The sequence below is a fragment of the Crinia signifera genome, chromosome 4, assembly GCF_055691185.1.
Source record: "Crinia signifera chromosome 4, ASM5569118v1, whole genome shotgun sequence".
NCBI lineage: Eukaryota > Metazoa > Chordata > Amphibia > Anura > Myobatrachidae > Crinia > Crinia signifera.
This window is the reverse complement of record NC_139220.1, coordinates 8218363-8225552: the sequence shown is the minus strand read 5'-3', so window position 1 is coordinate 8225552 and position 7190 is coordinate 8218363.

Here is a 7190-nt window from a genome sequence, read left to right as displayed (position 1 = left end):
TTTACCATGATGCGTATGTAGCACTTTTACCATGATGCGTATGTAGCACTTTTACCATGATGCGTAAGTAGCACTTTTACCATGATGTGTATGTAGCACTTTTACAATTATGAGTATGTAGCACTTTTACCATGATGAGTATGTAGCACTTGAATATTTGAATATGTAACACTTTTACCATGATGAGTACGTAGCACTTTACCATGAGGAGTATGTAGCACTTTACCATGAGGAGTATGTAGCACTTTTACCATGAGGAGTACGTAGCACTTTTACCATGAGGAGTACGTAGCACTTTTACCATGAGGAGTACGTAGCACTTTACCATGAGGAGTATGTAGCACTTTTACCATGAGGAGTATGTAGCACTTTTACCATGATGAGTATGTAGCACTTTTACCATGATGAGTATGTAGAACTTTACCATGATGAGTATGTAGCACTTTTACCATGATGAGTACGTAACACTTTCACCATGATGAGTACGTAACACTTTCACCATGATGAGTACGTAGCACTTTCACCATGATGAGTACGTAGCACTTAAAAACTAAAAACTGTCTGAATATGTAGCACTTTACCATGATGAGTACAAATTGTAGATCATTGTATTGAACACAACCCACCAAATCTAACTCTCTCTACACATGTTACATCTGTTCCCCTGCAGTGCAGCATGGTGTTACCCAGGTCTCTCTGCACATGTTACATCTGCCCCCTTCAGTGCAGCATTGTGTTACCCAGGTCTCTCTGCACATGTTACATCTGCCGCCCTGCAGTGCAGCATGGTGTTACTCAGGTCTCTCTGCACATGTTAAATCTGCCCTTCTTCAGTGCAGCATTGTGTTACCCAGGTCTCTCTGCACATGTTACATCTGCCGCCCTGCAGTGCAGCACAGCATGGCTTTGCCCAGTTGCTTGCTTTTTTGCTTTGATTGCGAATTTGAATCAGGCCCAGTAGCGCATAGCACGGTCATAATTCTGTCTGCTTCCAGCAAACTTCTGTCTGTGCTGAGTCTGAGACTCTCCCAGCCGCACTCAGAATCACTCTGCTCGGGTCATGATGAATCATTGCTTACAAACTGTCTGAATTTGGATTTGCGTGCAAAACTGAATCAGGCCGCACCAACATCAGATCCACTTTACCGGCACCATAATAACAATATACCCAAGTACATGGCCTGGTCGCAGCAGGAATGAAGACTCGCTACACGGATGGCGCACAGATCACCTCCATATCTCCTGGAGACTGAAGAGACTTTAACGAAATGCAAAAAGACGTAACAGACAGCACTGATGATGTAGAATTCCCGTCAGTCCGGCAATAAGAGGCCTTCTCATTACAGCAGCTCCTAAATTACAAAGGGAGAATCTTGAAACCAGGAGGAGCTCCCACATTAATTTGCAGCTCCAGAAAGTCTCTCCCCCCCCCAAGATCTCATCAGACGCTAACTGCTCCGCATGGAGAGCGCTGAGAAAGCTGCGTATTATCTACTACAACAAAGTAACAGGCTGACTCTGCGTTTGCACATGTGATCAGAATCAGCTTTATTGGCCAGGAATTTGGTTTGGATTGCTGTGCAACAGCCAGGGTGGGAACAAGGAGCAGTGACAGTACAGATATATATCACACGTACAGCACTAGATGTATTTTGATGAGGGACACGGACATGGGGAACATATAATTACTGAGCTGCGCAGCACCCTGGCAGCCATTCAGCGGCACCACATGGTGATTGCACAGCCAGATAGGTAGCCAGTAACAGTACAGATCTATATATACTAGATGTACTCTAATGAGGGACACGGACATGGGGAACATATAATTACTGAGCTGCGCAGCACCCAGGCAGCCATTCAGCGGCTCCACATGGTGATTGCACAGCCAGATAGGTAGCCAGTAACAGTACAGATATATATATATACTAGATGTATTCTAATGAGGGACACGGACATGGGGAACATATAATTACTGAGCTGCGCAGCACCCTGGCAGCCATTCAGCGGCACCACTTGGTGATTGCAACAGCCAGATAGGTAGCAAGTCAAAAACAGTACAGATATGGAACACTACAGGGGACACAAGAGGTGCATGTTTTGGCTGGGTGGCACAGATCCTAGGCAGGCATCAGTGGTGCCATCTTGACTTCGCTACGTCCAGGACAGCAGTGAATGAGCTCAAAAAAGGCCATCTCCCCTTCAGCACGCCACGGCCAGCATGGATGGATCCAGTGGCTGGCCTGTTGCTGTGGGGCTGGGGGGTGGGCCAGCGTGTCAGGGGCCCTGGCTGTAGCTGCGGCTGGAGGGAGAGCCATCATGGGGGGGAGAGTCAGTGAGGCCAGGGGCGATAGTTGGGACCTCTCTGGTCTGAGGTCCACTGCCCAACATTACAGACGCCATTACCTCCTACCGGGAAGGGGGGGGGGGCGCTTAGTTCACCTGGGCAGCCTGGAGCTCTAGCAGTCCTTCTGCATTGCACTGGGAGGGTGGCCTGCAGGCTGGGAATGGGAATCTCCGATGTCTCCGCACCACTGCCGGGGGTTTCAGTTGCAGCCAGGGGGCTTTCCTTCTTCTGGCCAGGGTGTACCTTGTGGTCTCTGTCGGGGTAGGGGGTCCTCTGGCCGGTGGTGCTCCCTGGATCTCTGTGCTTCCGGCTGCCACGTCCTCACACTTGCACGCTCCGTCCTCCAGCCTCCTCGCCTCTACTCGCCCTCTCCGTCTGTCCCCTGCTGCCTTCTCCGCCACGCTTCTCCGGGGGCCGAGGATGGGGAGCTCCATGTGTATGCGACCATCCTCGGCCCCCACCGGATACCTGCTCAAGACACAATTGAAAAGACTGAGTGTGGGCAGATATGTCCACCACGCATCACCCACGATGTCAGAGCCAGACCACAGGATTTACTGTCCTGCGCTTTGGAGTCTGACAACTGGGAACATATCCAATGTGTGGTGGTTTCCGAACCCTTAATGCACGGATACATACACTGTGTATACAGAAGTGATTGGACACTGACAGCAAGTAGATCCGTGAGATGTTATTGAGGTGACCACTGTAGGTCCTTCACGTGCAGCGATTACCACAGACGCCCTTCTTGGCAAACTGTCCACAAGTCCCCGGACAGCAGCCGGCGGTTCTCCTGGCACATCCCCCTGATCTGAGGAATATAAATGGTGATTCATCCATAGCACTCGCCATCATTGTTCAGTTCTTGCGCTCTGTTCACCGTCGTAAGCGCGGGGCTGGCTTTTTCTTTGTGATAAGAGGTTTCTGAGCAGCAGCTCACCCATAATATCCAAGCTCATGGGCCCCTACCAAGTGTTGAAACCAACTCATTAGTTGTCACTGGACATTGTTGTGCAGTGGACGCATGAGACGTCCCTTGTTCTTCCACAGCTCAGCACTCTCCAGGCCCCCGGGTTGTTGTTTTGGGGTCTTCCAGGGCACAATGGCCGTTCTTCCTCCATGTTAATGACAGAAGACGCCGTGGATTTCGGGTCCTTCCTAATGCTTGTCACACTCATACCTCCGCTCCAGCAGCCCATGATGAGCTTCTTTTCAAACTCCGTTAACTCAAGCAGCCATTTCCTCAGCAAATGATCCATCCAGTGTCCCTATTATATAACCTTCACAAAGCCGCGTCTGCTGCAGGAGCACTTCATTCACTTGTGAGAGGACACCATCACTACTGTCTACACGGTTTACAGTGTTCAAGAGATGGGTGCTACTCAGCACTGGTCCACTAGGGGGAGCCCAAACAAAGGGGGGTATGTAATGCGCGCCGGGGGGGGGGCGGTATGTAATGCGCCCCGGGGGCGCGGCGGCAGTATGTAATGCTGCGTGGGGGGTTATTGGATGGCAGCGGCGGTATGTAATGCGCGCCCGGGGGGGGGGGGGGGGGCAGGGGGAGAAGGACGGCTCACCTGTTGCTTCTTCTTTTTCCTGCTGGCCGGGCTGAGGGGGAACGGGAGCTGGGAGCCATGGAGGGTGCTGTACGCGCATGCGCAGCAGCCCTCCCGCGGCCATTTTGGATTTGGGCAAAGTGCTGCGGCCACTGCCCGCGGCCCAGCCAGCCCAGAGGGGAGGGCGGCCTGCCCCTTTTAAATGAGTTTTGGGCCGGCCCACCAGGAAATGGCCCGGTTTCCCGGTAGGTGAATCTGGCCCTGTAGGTATATAAGTAGCGGCAGTATAAGAACCCAGCGGAGATGTGGGGGCAGGACACTCAAGGCTCGGTGGGTGAGATCATTTTAATACAGTGATTGAGACTAGGTAAATTTACTAATACTTCTAAAAATTAAAACAGGTGATGTTACATTCTGTATAGCATTCTCTAGTCCGCAACATAGAAATGATGGACAGAATGTGACGTTGCTTTAGTAATTTTACCACTAGAACTGATATAATATGAGGTATATACCTCCCAACCGTGTCCCACATCAGGCCCGAGGCCAGCAGTGTCCCGCGGTGGGGCAACAGTTGGGAGTCCCCTCTTCCCGGCACTAAGCAGATACACAGAGCCGCTGGCCATGCCCCTACAGTGGCGGAAATGGGGGCGTGGCCTCACGAGAGCACCTCAAGTATAGATCACACCCCCTTACCTCTAGTCCCTGCCCCAAAAATGTATCCGTGCATCTACGGCGCGCACAGTTTCCCTCTTTAGATACTTTGGCTATTGGGAGGTTCGGAGGTAGGCAGGGGCGGGCTGGGCCGGGGGGCAGGGTGCCATCTGCCCCCCAGGCCGCTCTGGCTGGTGTGCTGCGGGCCGCGGCCGTGTCCGCGGCCATCTTACTGTTTTTGCACTGCCGGGCCAGTGGTGTATCTATAATGTGGCAGCCCCCGCGGCAGCTGGGGGGAGCCGGCTGCGGTGGGCGCCCGAAGCACTGCTGCATCATCAAGGAAATGCCTAGCGGCGGTGCACGTCAAGACGTGGCACTGCCGCTGGCTCCCATAGGCTGAACTGTATACAGAGCCTATTGGGGGCATTGCAACACAGCCGCCAGCGCCTCCTTTGCCAGGAGTTAAGATGGCCACAGGAGGCTGCTGCCAATACACAGCTCCCGCAGCTCCTCCGTGCGCTATTACGGAGCGCATGGGTGACACTGTCACTCACTCACAGCTCATGGCTGAGATCTACGTTACTTCTGCAGGCTGGGAGCAGCAGTGTATGTGCCACTATTGCGGGGACTCGGAGTTGATGTAGCATGTGCAGCTGGTCCTGTCATCTGGCACCACCTCACGTTAGGAAGCTGGGGAAGGTGCAAAGGCTGCATGAGAGGGATCTCAGGAACTAAAGGACACCACTGGTGGTATCCACAGCTGGAGCACCTCCTTTCAAGCACATCAGTGCCAGGTTAGAAACCACTACACACCGCCTCACAGCCTGGCCCTATTAAACCCCTCACCTACAAACCCCTAAGCCTCACTGTAACCATTAAATTGATTTTACACCCCCCTGACTCACTGTAACTATACACCACCCAGCCTAACTGCAACTATACAATCCCCTGACTAACAAACTATACACCACCCCCAGCCTCACTGTAATTATACACCCCAAGCCTAACTGATATTACACCCCCTTGACTAACAAACTATACACCAACTATGCACCCCCCCAGCCTAACTGTAACTATACACACAATCCCACCCTAACTGTAACCATACAAACATCCCAAACTGTGCTCCTGGGCACAGTGTTTTCTTTGAGTCCATGACTCGTTTTATTACGCCATACTCACTTTTCTAGGAACCTGCACGCAACCCCCCCCCTTATTTATTGTAGTGCCCCCACTGTCATTTTTTTCTCGATCCGCCCGTTACGCCACTGCTGCCAGCGGCCATGTTCCTGTAGTCTTTTAAAAGATGTCTGAGTCTGCGGCCATAGGAACATGGCCGCCGGCCTCCACGGCTACGTGGAGGAGGCCCCGGCTGCCTGTTCCCTCTGATCCCCGGGCGGCAGTGGCAGACGCTGGGTGTGGACGTCATGACAATGACGCCTCCCACCCACGCGTCTGCAGAGGAAGGCTGGACAAGGGGGGGGGGGGGGCGCAGCCGCAGCAGGACAGGCCGCAGCAAGCAAAAGTGAAATTCTGGGAGCAGCAGCAGCAGCAGGACAGGAGGAAGAAAAATACAGTAACTGTAAGTGAATTAAACTCACAAATAAAACAATATTTCTGCTGTTTCTTGTATAATAATAATAGCCTGTGGTGTCATAATTATTATTGTACAGGGGGAGCAGCCTGTGGTGTCATGGCATTATGCCATGTGGTGTCATAAGTGAGCAGCCTGTGGTGTCATAATTATTATTGTACAGGGGGAGCAGCCTGTGGTGTCATGGCATTATGCCATGTGGTGTCATAAGTGAGCAGCCTGTGGTGTCATAATTATTATTGTACAGGGGGAGCAGCCTGTGGTGTCATGGCATTATGCCATGACACCACAGGCTGCTCCCCCTGTATAATAATAATGCCATGATGCCACAGGCTGCTCCCCCTGTATAATAATAATGCCATGACACCACAGGCTGCTCCCCCTGTATAATAATAATGCCATGACACCACAGGCTGCTCCCCCTGTATAATAATAATGTCATGACGCCACAGGCTGCTCCCGCTGTATAATAATAATGTCATGACACCACAGGCTGCTCCCTCTGTATAATAATAATGCAATGACACCACAGGCTGCTCCCTCTGTATAATAATTTGTGTCATGGCATTACGGGAGCAGCCTGTGGTGCCATTGCATTATTATTATACAGAGGGAGCAGCCTGTGGTGTCATGGCATTACTATTATTATATTATACAGCGGGAGCAGCCTGTGGTGTCATTGCATTATTATTATACAGCGGGAGCAGCCAGTGGTGTCATTGCATTATTATTATACAGAGGGAGCAGCCTGTGGTGTCATGGCATTACTATTATTATATTATACAGCGGGAGCAGCCTGTGGTGTCATTGCATTATTATTATACAGAGGGAGCAGCCTGTGGTGTCATAATTATTATTGTACAGCGGGAGCAGCCTGTGGTGTCATGGCATTATTATTATTATTATACAGAGGGAGCAGCCTGTGGTGTCATAATTATTATTATACAGAGGGAGCAGCCTGTGGTGTCATGGCATTATTATTATTATTATACAGAGGGAGCAGCCTGTGGTGTCATTGCATTATTATTATACAGAGGGAGCA